Here is a 12,738-nt window from a genome sequence, read left to right on the forward strand (position 1 = left end):
GGGGAGGTTACATTATTGTTCGATAAAAGTGGTTTATATTAAGCTCTTTAAAAGTTATAATTACGGAAAAAAAATTGAGGTAGTGTGTAAATTCGTTTAAATTCTTTCCATTTCCAATTCCTGTATTTTATGTCTGGTTTTATGAAGAAATAACAGATTTTAAATAAATATCCGAATCATTAAGTAAGGAAGAGTTTAAGTAAATCTGAAGCACTTTAAGTTTGTAGTTCAAAGTCATAGTCTGGCGACACTACGTGTGTCACGATATTTAAGCCAAAGCTTCGTGTATTCAAATTGGTAAATTTATTACTTAGCTTTGATATAAAACATACAAGATTGGCTGCTCGTGTACAAAAATACCCAAAAAAACGAATAGTCTGGTGAGCAGGTATATTTATAATATGTGATTAATTTTTAACGGCTGCTTTCACCAACTAAACTTAAAATTTCTCTTCAAATTATTCGTAATCCGGTTATAAACGGGATTGCAGGCCGTTTCATATATAGATTGTCTCGTAGGTTGTCTTACACCACAATGAAACAAATCAAACGTACGAGTAGCTTCCAATTCCAATGCATATGTACTTTTACTAGCGTTGACCAATCTAGTGAATTCTGAAGTCTTGTTTCAAGCTGCTAGGTAAGTAGGTACCTAATCCAATAATTATTATTATCGACGTAATAATTTGAAATAAGTCAGCAGGTACTAATGTATTATTATAAGAATGCAGAGAAGGTAAGCACCTAAGATTTAATCGCGTTCGTTATCTTTAAAAGACTTACCGTGAAAGTTGTGGCTTCTGTTGCACGCGATGGGTGACGAGAGCCTTCGGTCAAGTTGTGGCTAACGAATGTAACGGCAATGAACTTCTCACTGGGCACTGAGATTATCTGGAAGAAATCAAAGATAAACGACATTAAAATTAAAAGTAAGAAATTTTTTTTTTTAAACATTGCGCTCAGTAAGTATACTGTATATTTATTAATAACTGTAATAATAACACTCAAATATATTTTTAATAAAATAATGAGTTTCATGGTGGCACAGTGCAGTAAAACCTCTCGGTGAGCTCGACGCCATTAATTTGTATAATGTTTCAAAATTACAACATCAATTTTAAATAAACGCAACTATTTTTATGTTTATATTGCATAATAGTCCCGCCTACTCCCAAACATCTGGATCCAGTGAGACTAGGTGTTGTGTGGCTGAAGGTAGTGGGGAGGGGAAGGAGATGGGGAAAAGGAAGTTGGGGAAATACCTTTTCTGTTCAGATTTGGTCAAAAAATGGCTTAAGTCATTTTAAGCAACGTTTTAATTCTAAATACACAGAGAGCATCTTTCACTCTGGAACGTGCTGCAAATATAATACACGTATTATTTTGAAAAAATAAACTGTTTAATAAAGTAACTTAATCAAAAGAAATTTACTTGCGCACGCCGGGATTTGAACCATCGACCTACGGATTGTATTGTTTAGCCTTAGTAATTCTAATGGTATGTGCCTCATTTGTTAAAACTCGGACAAAGCCGGATAGAAGTTATTTAATTAATTGAAAAAACACACTTTGCAATACACCACTTTTCAAAATAAAAATTGGTGTATTACAAAGTGTGTTTTTTCAATTAATATATAATGTCACACCCCAAAGTGTTTGCCTTCTTCGAAAACAGTTATTTGATTAATAGTAAATAAAACCACGCTTTAACATCAATAGAAAATGTCACAGAGCTTTTATAAGTTTAATTGAAATATCAAAAAGCACGACACAACGCAATATTTATTGTTAAATAAACCTGGTAGTAAAATATAAAACTGACAAAAAAGCTGTTTCAAATCTAGAACTAGGACAAAGTGATCAAATATACGGAATATAATTTTCTTATATTGTCTAAAAGCTATTTTGGCGTGGGTGTTTTGTTACAGCTTTTATGCATGGGCGTTGTTATTAAGAGAAGATTGCGTAGGCGAATATGCCCCCTGAGGGATGCCTTAGCTCCTAACTTATAAATACATATAGGTATATTTATACTTGTGTAATTTGTGCTTGGAGGTAAAATATATACGAGAAGGTAGAACGCGCAATAATATGTCTAAGCCACTGTCGTATCACGATCGGGTACTAGTGGGCAGTCTAATACATTCGCATGTAACCTAAAACACGAAAGTGAATTTGCCTTCTAAACGTTTTTTTTTGTTTGGAAAGTGCACGTATTTTTCGAATTTATTATTTGGTCACGTCACTTTGGACTCTTTAAAGAAAAACTCCGTGGTTAACAAAACACGTTGGACATTAATTTAGTGATAGATTACAATGAACTCGTGTGGCTTTATTAGCAGGCGGTAGAAAGGATTCTGGGCCTCGAACCTGGGTTCTAAATCGTATTTATCTAAATATCAATTCCAGCATTTTCGCCAACTATGCGCGATCTATAGGCAACCTCTTAAAGAACAACCTAAAATCAAAAACGTTTCATAAAAATTGCTGTCAAGTTCTCAATAAGATTATAAAATGGTTTTAATATGTATAATATTTATGTACAATCGTTGTGAAAGGTTGGTTTTTGGTTAATATTATGAACGAGCCCTGGGGGCCGGGGTTTATCGCTACTCCACTGACCTACTTTCCTAATACATCAAATAAATAAAATAAGAAAATTAACCACCCAGACGATTCCCCAAATTGTACTTTTTATAATCTAGAAGTGGGAACACATATTTTTGGTTGCCTCTCTCTAAATAAATATCCTCTCTTAGTCTTATCTAAAATTGCTTCCCCTCCAGTCAAAGTCTCATCTCAGAAGTCGACTCAAATCCTCGATATCATTATGAAATTTTCCCATTTAAATAAAGTTTTCTAGAACAGCAATCTGCAACCGATTTGGAGCTGCGACCCCTAAATCAAAGAAGGTTTTTCAGCGAAAGTCAAATTTACAGGGTAGATTCGTTATATTGTTATTTCATAATTATACAGGTCAGTAGCTGAGTTGGCATCGCGTTTGCGTCTCGCCCAGGCTTCGTGAGTTTAATTCCTCGGCTGGTTCAGTCGTCCATCGCAACATTTTCCGTTTACTATGGTGGTAGTACAAGATTTTCAAATATTGTCAGGTAATTCGTAACACGGGAATGTTTGTCTTTCTTTAATTTTTTTAAAATTCAAAATTTACTTTAAATGTTAGTAAGAAAAAAACTCCGTACTTTACGTAACATTTTGTGGTTCCTTTTCCATCTATTGCCACTCTCAAAAAGTGACGCCATTATTACCACGGCAGACGTCATTATCCAGAAAAGAACTGGAAGCTTTATCATTTGCAGCAGTATATGTTATAGATATAGAGGACGTAGGGCATCATTCAGACCCTCGGTAAAAAAGATTAATAATAAAATTATTATCTCGGGGAAAAACTAGCTAATATTTTTATTCAACAATGGCTTGCACATAAGCTGTAGACCGGTCGCGTTATAATCTAGAATAATTTTCTAAAAGTGGCCACTTCAACTGGCACTCCGTGCAGCCAATCAGGTTAACCTAGATCAAAACTTTGTAATGTACAGGAATCGTTATATTAAAAAAATAATGCTTAAAATAATTCATAGTTAGATGCAAACCCCTAATCAAAAAAATACGTCACACCATCAGCTGTTTTTCATATAGTAAAATTTAATATAGCAAATGTTAAAAATAAGACAGTTTGAAGCCATCATTTCTATCTGATCCCCGGAGTGCAGCATTTACGAGATATATGAGAGCACAATGCAGCAGAGATTGCGACGAGCAAATCATTCAGCATGTCTCGTGATTGCGGGTGACGACTTGATTACAAGCACTCATACAGATTGAATTAGCCGAGGCATGTGGAGAATTGAAAGCAAAGTCGCTGATGCAGCGATAAACACTTTGATTCCTCTTCTATGTATTTATTTTGCAATATACCTCACAGCTACTGAAAAACTATTTCCGTAAGGTTACTAAAAACATTACTTCTGACGAAATATCCATTCATTATAAAACCTTTCGACCCAAAGAAAAATAGGTAGATCATTTCGCTTTGGAGGCCATCCCAATTAAGAAGTAGCTTATTGGTTTGCAATTTAAACAGAATTATGAAATTCAACCCTTGAGCTACATTTAGGTATAATGTCCAAGGTTAAGCGGTACAACTTCCACACTAAGGCAGTTTGTTTCAAAACCCTAATGATGGCAATGAGAAGAGAATAAAAACCGTATTAATAAGTAAGTTGTAACAAAAATGACTGAGAAAGATATGAAGCCTGCAAGAATTGCATATTCGCAAGTTCGTAACAATATCGGAACACGTGTTTATACACCTGCGTTTGTTTGTCTTGATAATAAAATTATATAATGACGAAATGCAAAAATGTTAGGATTTTTATGTATTTGTTATTTTTTTTAAATATATTGACTTATTATGTTCCGACGTTAAAGTTTATCAGGAAACCTATAAATTAATTCGTTAAGGGCCTGCAATCCTGTTTTAAACCGAATGACGAATATTTTGAAGAAATTCTTAAATAAATTATCAATATCAGATATTAGTAACTTTTTTTTAAATATACGATTATGCAATTTGTAAAAATGTCGTTGAATGTGTCATGTCAAATTGATAATTGCACAAAAACTAAAAGTACTGATAAAAATTAAAGCGACACTTTTTGCCAGATGTTTCCTTTTATTTTTTCACAAAATTACGAAAAACAATTTCGCAAATACGTTCATATTTTACTAAAAATTTATTAGGAAACCTATCAATTCATTCGCTAAAGGCCTGCAATCCCGTTTTAACCGGATCACGAATAATTTGAAGAGATTCTTAATAAACTAGCAATATTTTTATCAGTTATTTTCTCCCTGTGCTAGAGACGCTATGGACAGTACAATACACAAACAAGCAGTTGCTAAGGGAACACAACAGGGAGAGAGAGAGCTCGTGAAAAGTATAAAGAAAGAAAAACAGTATACCTCGGACACAATATGTTTATGAAAAGTTGCTACACACAAGAACTGGACAGGAAAGAAGAAATAGAAGGCCGAAGGCGTGTAGGATGTTTTCATATTAATTTCGACATAATTGTTCATTGTTCAAGTTGTAGAAGATTTGTAGGATGGTCACCAACATTATTTAAACAACGTGAGCCTAATTACTTGTAAAGCTATATCATGAAAGCTATATCTTGTAAAGCTATTTCATGAAAGTTATATCATGAAAGCTATATCTTGTAAAGCTTGTATCATGAAAGCTATATCATGAAAGCTATGTCTTGTAAAGCTATATCTTGCAAAGCTATATCATGAAAGCTATATCTTGTAAAGCTATATCACGAAAGTTATATCTTGTGAAGTTATATTTTGAAAAGCTATATCATGAAAGCTGTATCAAGAAAGCTATATCTTGTAAAGCTGTATCATGAAAGCTATATCATGAAAGTTATATCTTGTAAAGCTATATCGTGAAAGCTATATCATGAAAGCTTCATCTTGTAAAGCTATATCATGAAAGCTATATCATGAAAGCTATATCTTATAAAGTTATATCATGAAAGCTGTATCTTGTAAAGCTATGTCGTGAAAGCTATATCATGAAAGCTATATCTTGTAAAGCTATATTTTGAAAGCTATATTAAGAAAGCTGTATCTTGTAAAGCTATATCATGAAAACTATATCTTGTAAAGCTATATCACAAAAACGTGAATCAATAATGACTCAAACATATTAATTAATTAAATGTATGCAGGTACCGATAAACCTACTACCAATTTTAAATCTACCCAATTAATAAGACATGCCTTTAACTAGTCGACCTTATAAGGCAGTCCACTGGTAATTAAAATTAGTTACATTAAGGTTATCGATTATGTTTAGATGTTTATTTTGGTAGTTTCTGATCTCATTACTAGTGCGAGGCAATTTCTATTTAAATCTAGTAGTTGCATGTCTAAAAACAAAACGATTAACACATTTTTATACTCCGTGGCGTGCGATACACTTTTACTTTTCTCGTGACCGGCGTATTTAAACATTTATATTAAATTTAATCCGATGTATAATTCACGGAAAACCAGTTTTAACGGAGCAACTGTTAAATAGCTGAATCAAATAACCCTCAAGAAAATCTTTCATTTACTGTAATATTATATTGTCAACTGGAAAATACATGGTTAAGTTAACTTTAGTTATATAGTTTTTCTTATAGTCAACTTCTAAAAGGTACGTACATGAATGCTTTCCTAGAATGGTGATGCTATAAAATTGTATTCGGTAATCTCAGTGGTCGAGGGATAAGGCTATCGATCCAAAGGTCGCGGGTTCAAATCCCGGCGTGCGCAAGTAAATTTTATTTTATGAATTTGTGTAAATTCTCAATTTATTTATTAAAAATAATATATTATATACTTGCGGCACGTTCCAGTGTGATACCACGCAGATAATAAAGGCAACTAGGGTGACATTCAGTTTTTAGCAAATGGGAATTATATACAATCTTATTATTTAAGAAAGGACAAGTATGAAAAATATTAAGATAATCGTCAATACAAACATCTTAACTAACTTCTTAAATTTAACTGAGGAATTGGTACACTTAATATGATTTGGAAGAATATTAAACATAAGTGGTGCCTGATATAAATAGTTTCTTTGACCAAAAGAAGTTTTAGGATGTACGGCCAAAAAGTTCAATGTAGAGCTAATTTTAGTTGCACCGATTTTTTCTGTTCTTTCTGCAAATTTGATATTGATAAAAAATCGATAAAGTATTTGAATGATATATAGCAAATTTATACACATAACGTTACATTCCTTATAAAGTAGGTTGGATGGATAACAGAATTTTTGAAATGTATGACTCTGAATAAAGCAAGGAATGTGTACCGAGACGGAGCTGTTAGTGTGCTTTTCCTACCCGTTCGGGAAAATACTGCGTTAGTTTGTTAGTTCATTGATAAATGATTTCGTATAATACGAAACTCGTGTAGCGTCGACATCACCTTTAAATAATTCAATTAATTAAACTTGCGATTGGATACCAGTTACATTATTGATGTTCTATTTTAATGAGGCTTTTATGGATTTTAATGATATGATTATAACTATATGAATTTAGTATCCAAATAAATTAAATTCTTTTTTTCCATGGAAGCTTTTGTAATAAATACCTTCTAGCTGTATTCAATATCTCGGGTATCCAATATAAAGTTGGTATAAATTCAAAAAATCGAACTTAGTTCACCAGTTTTTACGTAAATTTGTATAATATCTTTAAGGATGCGTAGTAAACTTTCAAAAAGAAGAAGAAGATGATTTAAAAGGGAGATGTGTAGATACACGGAGAAAACTTATATAAAGAATTACTAATTTATCAAAAATCTCTTCAAATTATTCGTATTCCTGTTAAGAACGGGACTACAGGCCTTTAAAGAATGAATTGACAGATTTCCTAATAAACTATTAATAAAATGCGAATGTGTTAAAGTGTTGTCGGAACACGTATTCATAAAAATTCTAATATTTTCGCATTTCATTTTAATAAGAGGATAAACGTAGCTTCATGAACACGTGTTCCGATATCTTACGAAAGTTCTAATAGTTTATTAGGAAATGGCCTGCTGTCACCTTTTTTAACAGGGTTTTAATAAATCAGCAGCACTCATTTTTCTCCGTGAACGAATTTTAGAGGGAGTGTGCTAATATTAAAAAAGATAATAATTTTAGAACATAGTGAATTTTTTGAAAAGAACGACTCGTTTAAAATAGAGCAAAAATTCAATCTAATCAACAAAAGTTGCATTTGAAGATACACTGAGAATTTTTACATGACTATAACATGTTAAAAAGCAAAACAAAATGTTTTTAATAATTTTCAAAGCATTCTTTGATATTTGTTTTTTATGGAGGTAATTTCATCTAATTACCGTTTCGGCTCCACAAATGTATAGATATTATTTTCAAAAACAATATATTATTTTTTGGAACTGAAAATTGTTAAAAGTATTCAAGAAAAATGTTTTAATAATCGGTAGAAATTCTGAATGCGGGGGCTTCATACGAGGGATAAAATCTGTTTAGGTGACGTCTGAATCAGAAAACCGGTGAGCTCTGGTGTGATGAAATAAGCACAATCTTTTGTCCGTCCATAATTTCGAGGTAATTGAAACTCTTAACATCAACGAGTTAAAAAGCGTTGTAATTTCAAATTAACTGCAAAGACAAAATGCCATACGCAACATTGTTTAAAAAGATATTTCGAAATATTGGTGAAACTTAAGGGTAGTAAATGATATAAACGAATAATTCAAATTCGATAAAACCTGAAATAAAAATAATTTTTGCCGAATCGGTAGAAATAAAATCTAGAAAATGCATTCGGCAAAATGTCGACATTTCGATTCAATAATTGATCGATCATTTTAAAATGGTTGGCTTTATTGTGACCAGCGCTACAGCGAATGCAAAGTAATTGTAAAAATAAATAAATACGGAAAAAATATTTATAATATTATGCGCACAAAATGTCCACAACTTTGCGGTAAACCTGCCAAGTAGATTCGGAGATTAATTTGAGTGAAGGGTCCAAGGCCGTTAATTAAAGTGAGAAATTAAGTTTCTATGAAAATAATTCGTTGGAAAAAATAAATTACTCAATTAAATTATAATTACCTTATTTCAAAGTTAAAATTGCGTAATATTAAACCAAAGATGAAACTGATAGTGTTTCCGTGTTGACGATTTAAATTTCTAAGAAAAAAAATTATCTACAAACGACACAGAAAAAAATATCAAAACAAATCCTAACATAATATTATGGTTTGTTTGTCCTTCTTTCAAGTCGCGACCGATCGACGTGATTTTTGGATAGTTGGAGGCATAATAAGTGACATACTCGTAAACTAATTTTCATCTCGGAAAAACATTTCCTTCCCCTGGGTAAATTTATAGTACAGTAATTTCAATACCATGCAAGCAAAGTCACGGGCAAAAGCTAGTACTTATAACCACAGATTGAAAAAAAAGCACGCAAGATTGATGCAACATTCAAATAACGTGTTTCGGGATGTATTTATCGGATTAATCAATCATTTTTTCCACTAAACTTCGTTACTTATTTATTCAAAAAAATCATGTTCTTCTTATCGGTTTCTTTGTGTTTTGAGGGAGCTGTATTTTTCTCTAACCATAAAACTGTACTAAAATGATGCATTTAATAAATATCTCCACGTAGGTATACTATTCGTACACAGGTAAGTGTTTCTTCTCTAATTTATTTATAACCAAAAGTGAATTACACCTCACGTCCTTGCATACACGGATAAAAATGAGTATTGCTGATTTATTAAAATCCTGTCAAAAACGTAACAGCAGGCGGTTTCCTAATACAATGTTAGTACTTTCCAATTATATAGGAACAAGTGTTCATGTACCTGCGTTTTTCCTCTTAATATATAATGACGAGATGCGAAAATATAATGATTTTTATGAACACGTGTTCCGACGTCGCATTAAAACATTAATTGTTACTAAAAGTTTAACGTGAAACCAATCAATTCATTCGTTAAGGGCCTGCAGTCCTGTTTTAACAGGATTACGTATAATTTGAAGAAAATTTTAATAAATTAGCAATATTTTTATAGTTTTCTCCGTGTAAGGTACACTTTATGAAAGTATTGTGTTAATAAGCACCCTTTAAGGTCTACATATTTGTAACATGACTAATGCTATTGGTTACCAAAACCAAAATAAAGCTAAAGACGTATGACGCCAGCTTGTAGCTAAATTAGTTTAGCATGGAAACGGAGGAACGGTCAGCCATTTCGACTAATGACAGCACTAGTTTATTGGGTTTAATCTTGTTTTGTTTTAACGGCATATTCTCGGATATTAAGGCACACACACGCCTTATCATTCCAGTTATGATTATAAGATTGCTGTAATCGTCCGGATTACCTTGCGAGTCAAAAAGCCCCCCGAGTCTTTTCATAGCCAATGACAGGCATAAAACTTACCGATTCCTCGATGGCAGTTGTAGTTGTCATTAGATGTAAAAAAGGACGATGAGAGTTTTTTTACTTCCAACGTGAATAAAACAGTTGTCCGCTGAGAAACGACAAGTTTAACACTTAGGGCGGGTTGTTTCAGAGAATTCGAACACTTCTTAAATTTCAAAGTTAATTTCCAAGTTCTGTACAAGTCCTGTTATTGAAGTTCTGTTATTAAAGCAACATGAGCCAGTTGCTTTACAGAACTGAAATTATAACAGAACTTTCAGAGAACTTGAAAATTATCTATGAAATTTGAAGTATTGTTCAAATCTCTGAAACAACCCGTCTTTAATATTGTATATGAGGATGAATGTGGGGAGGTTTGTGCAATCCCAGACATCCCATAAAATATATACAATAATAATATAATGATATACGATAATAAGAACAAGAACAAAAAAGACTTTAAGCATTAGATTAACGTGGCGAACAACTGTTTCCAGTATGCTGTGATGATTTATTCTGGACTCTGGCGGGATTCCATGATAAGGACATTTAAGGAGCGTACATTTATCGTAGATCTACATAAATCTAATCTAGTACATTAAACACTAATAACATATTTAAACTTAAAACATTGAGAGAATTAGGCAAACGGTATACTGTATGTAAGTTTCCCATCGATTAGAACAATGGGGGCGGTTGTTGGCGAGCGTGCTTCAGGATTTCTGAGAATTAGATGGTAGCCCCTGATAGCAGCGGTTTTTAAAGCCAGCCCCCAAGCGGCTTTGATAAATTAGTGAGCATTCTTTGAAATGTGTCGACGGTAACAAACGACAATTGCGTTAAAGTAAGCATAGAAAAACTAACATAATCCAACAAGTAACCGAACAAAGAAAACCTATAAACTATTAACAAGAAATTTTTTAAACCTGTTAGTTGGCAAAGTAATACAATTTTCACAAATTTGGTTTTATTATTGTTCTGTCAATCATCAACAAGTTATTTTGTTCACCGTTGAATATTTAAATATGCCAAGAAATCACAAATGGACGAACCGTGAAAGCGCCTGTAAGAACGACATTTTTGAGCGGCGAAGTTTGTCCGAGTTCCGTTCTCTATTATTCGTAATTTAGTCGCAATTCACAAAGTATCACAAACTTTTGCTAACAAATTTACCCAACTGACAAATACGGCGTTACTAACTAAAATCGCAAAATCTTTTCCTATTGCCTCAATTGGATCAGAAAACTGGGGTAATGACTCCAACAAAAAATAATTCGATATTGGGCAGTGGAAAACGTGGGGATGTACATAAATGGGAGACTTCTAGATTGGATTTTTCTCTTTCTATGCAAAAGTTGGATGGCACAATCGGAAATTAAAGGATAGTTATAGCCAGGTGTTGAAGGCCTCGGTGCCTCGGTCCTTTCATCGAAAATAAAGAGTTGAAACAGCTTCAGTCAAAATGCCATCACAGAAGTAATAACTATAAATTCTAAATATTATACATTATAATATATATTATCTCTCGCTTAGCCACCGACTATCCAGCATGGGGAAGGACAGGAGGTCAACCAACGTCATTCGTTGCTGCATCTGAGTGGCTAAGCTCTCCACTCAATGAGCGATGGATGCAGATGATGCGGCGATCTCCCTGAAGGACGAAGATCCTTCAATTCTATTTAAATATATTTATTTTATGTTACCATTTCCTCTATTATTTTTTGAATTTCATTATTTTTTTTCTTGAAATGTAATAATTGTATATATTTAATGAAATTTTGCAGACTGGGTTTGCACTATTCATCCAGTATTGCTTGATTAAAAACTTGAATAATATTACAATAAATAAAGGCTTGGAAACAATATGACCAGCAAATCCTAGAGGTAGAAATTAAATACCACAGCAAACAGAATAATGTAAGCGCAATGAAGTTGTAACAAACAATTAAACATTACAGGGATAAGTAAAACAGATCAATGTGTATATAATATATTGGATGAGAAAGAAAAAATACGTATTATACGACTTAGTCCGGTATATCAGTTGATTTTAAGCTCGGCTTGGTTGGAATATGACGGAACATAATCTGTACATAGATCATAAGCCTAGATAATATAAGAAATATACATGTGCTATAATGTCTATGATTTTAATGGAGGAACATTTTCTTTATAAAACAAAACTATTGTCTACGTGAGTGGTATATCTATGCTCTCTACTGTCATCTGGAGAGCTTTCAAAATGTTGATTTTTTTGATAAAGTAACCCACTTCAACCAGCATGATGCAGATGCGAGGATACTAATTGTAAATAGTATATGTTTTGCTGGAGTCAATTTACAACTAATGAAAGTATGACGAAAACACTGTCCTGACATTGAAAAATCCTTCTCATAATACTTTACCGGAGAATTTCTCTATTTTAGATTGATTATTGATTAATAACATCAACCCCCATCGCTTGATGAATATAATAATTCATAATGATAAAATTATTAAAATTTCGGTTTACGTTAATTTCGAGATGGAAGTAATTACTAATTACAGCGTCATGATTGATATATGTCAAATATGACGCTTACCTGACAGGCTGGGAGTTTTTTTTAACTCTCCAGCAGGACTCTCTCGATCCATCGCCTTGCACCGCAGTGGGCTCCCCCGTCACTTCTGAACACACTGACCCTCAGATTCCTACCCACCCCTTTTACGTTTTTCCTTTCCAGATCTTCATCTCCT

At 32.9% G+C, this 12,738-nt stretch overlaps 1 protein-coding gene across 1 annotated transcript in view; it reads right to left on the reverse strand.

Moving 5' to 3' along the window:
• The window catches only part of LOC149420850 (serine/threonine-protein kinase NIM1-like), a 139,235-nt gene that overhangs the window by 86,704 nt on the left and 39,793 nt on the right, over positions 1 to 12,738 (reverse strand). The window contains exon 2 of the mRNA XM_089635243.1: positions 784 to 891. The gene's annotated coding sequence lies outside the window, so the exon portion shown is untranslated. The remainder of the gene's footprint in view (positions 1 to 783; positions 892 to 12,738) is intronic.

The sequence above is a fragment of the Hesperophylax consimilis genome, chromosome 9, assembly GCF_061612785.1.
Source record: "Hesperophylax consimilis isolate HC1 chromosome 9, BYU_Hcon_1.0, whole genome shotgun sequence".
Lineage (NCBI taxonomy): Eukaryota > Metazoa > Arthropoda > Insecta > Trichoptera > Limnephilidae > Hesperophylax > Hesperophylax consimilis.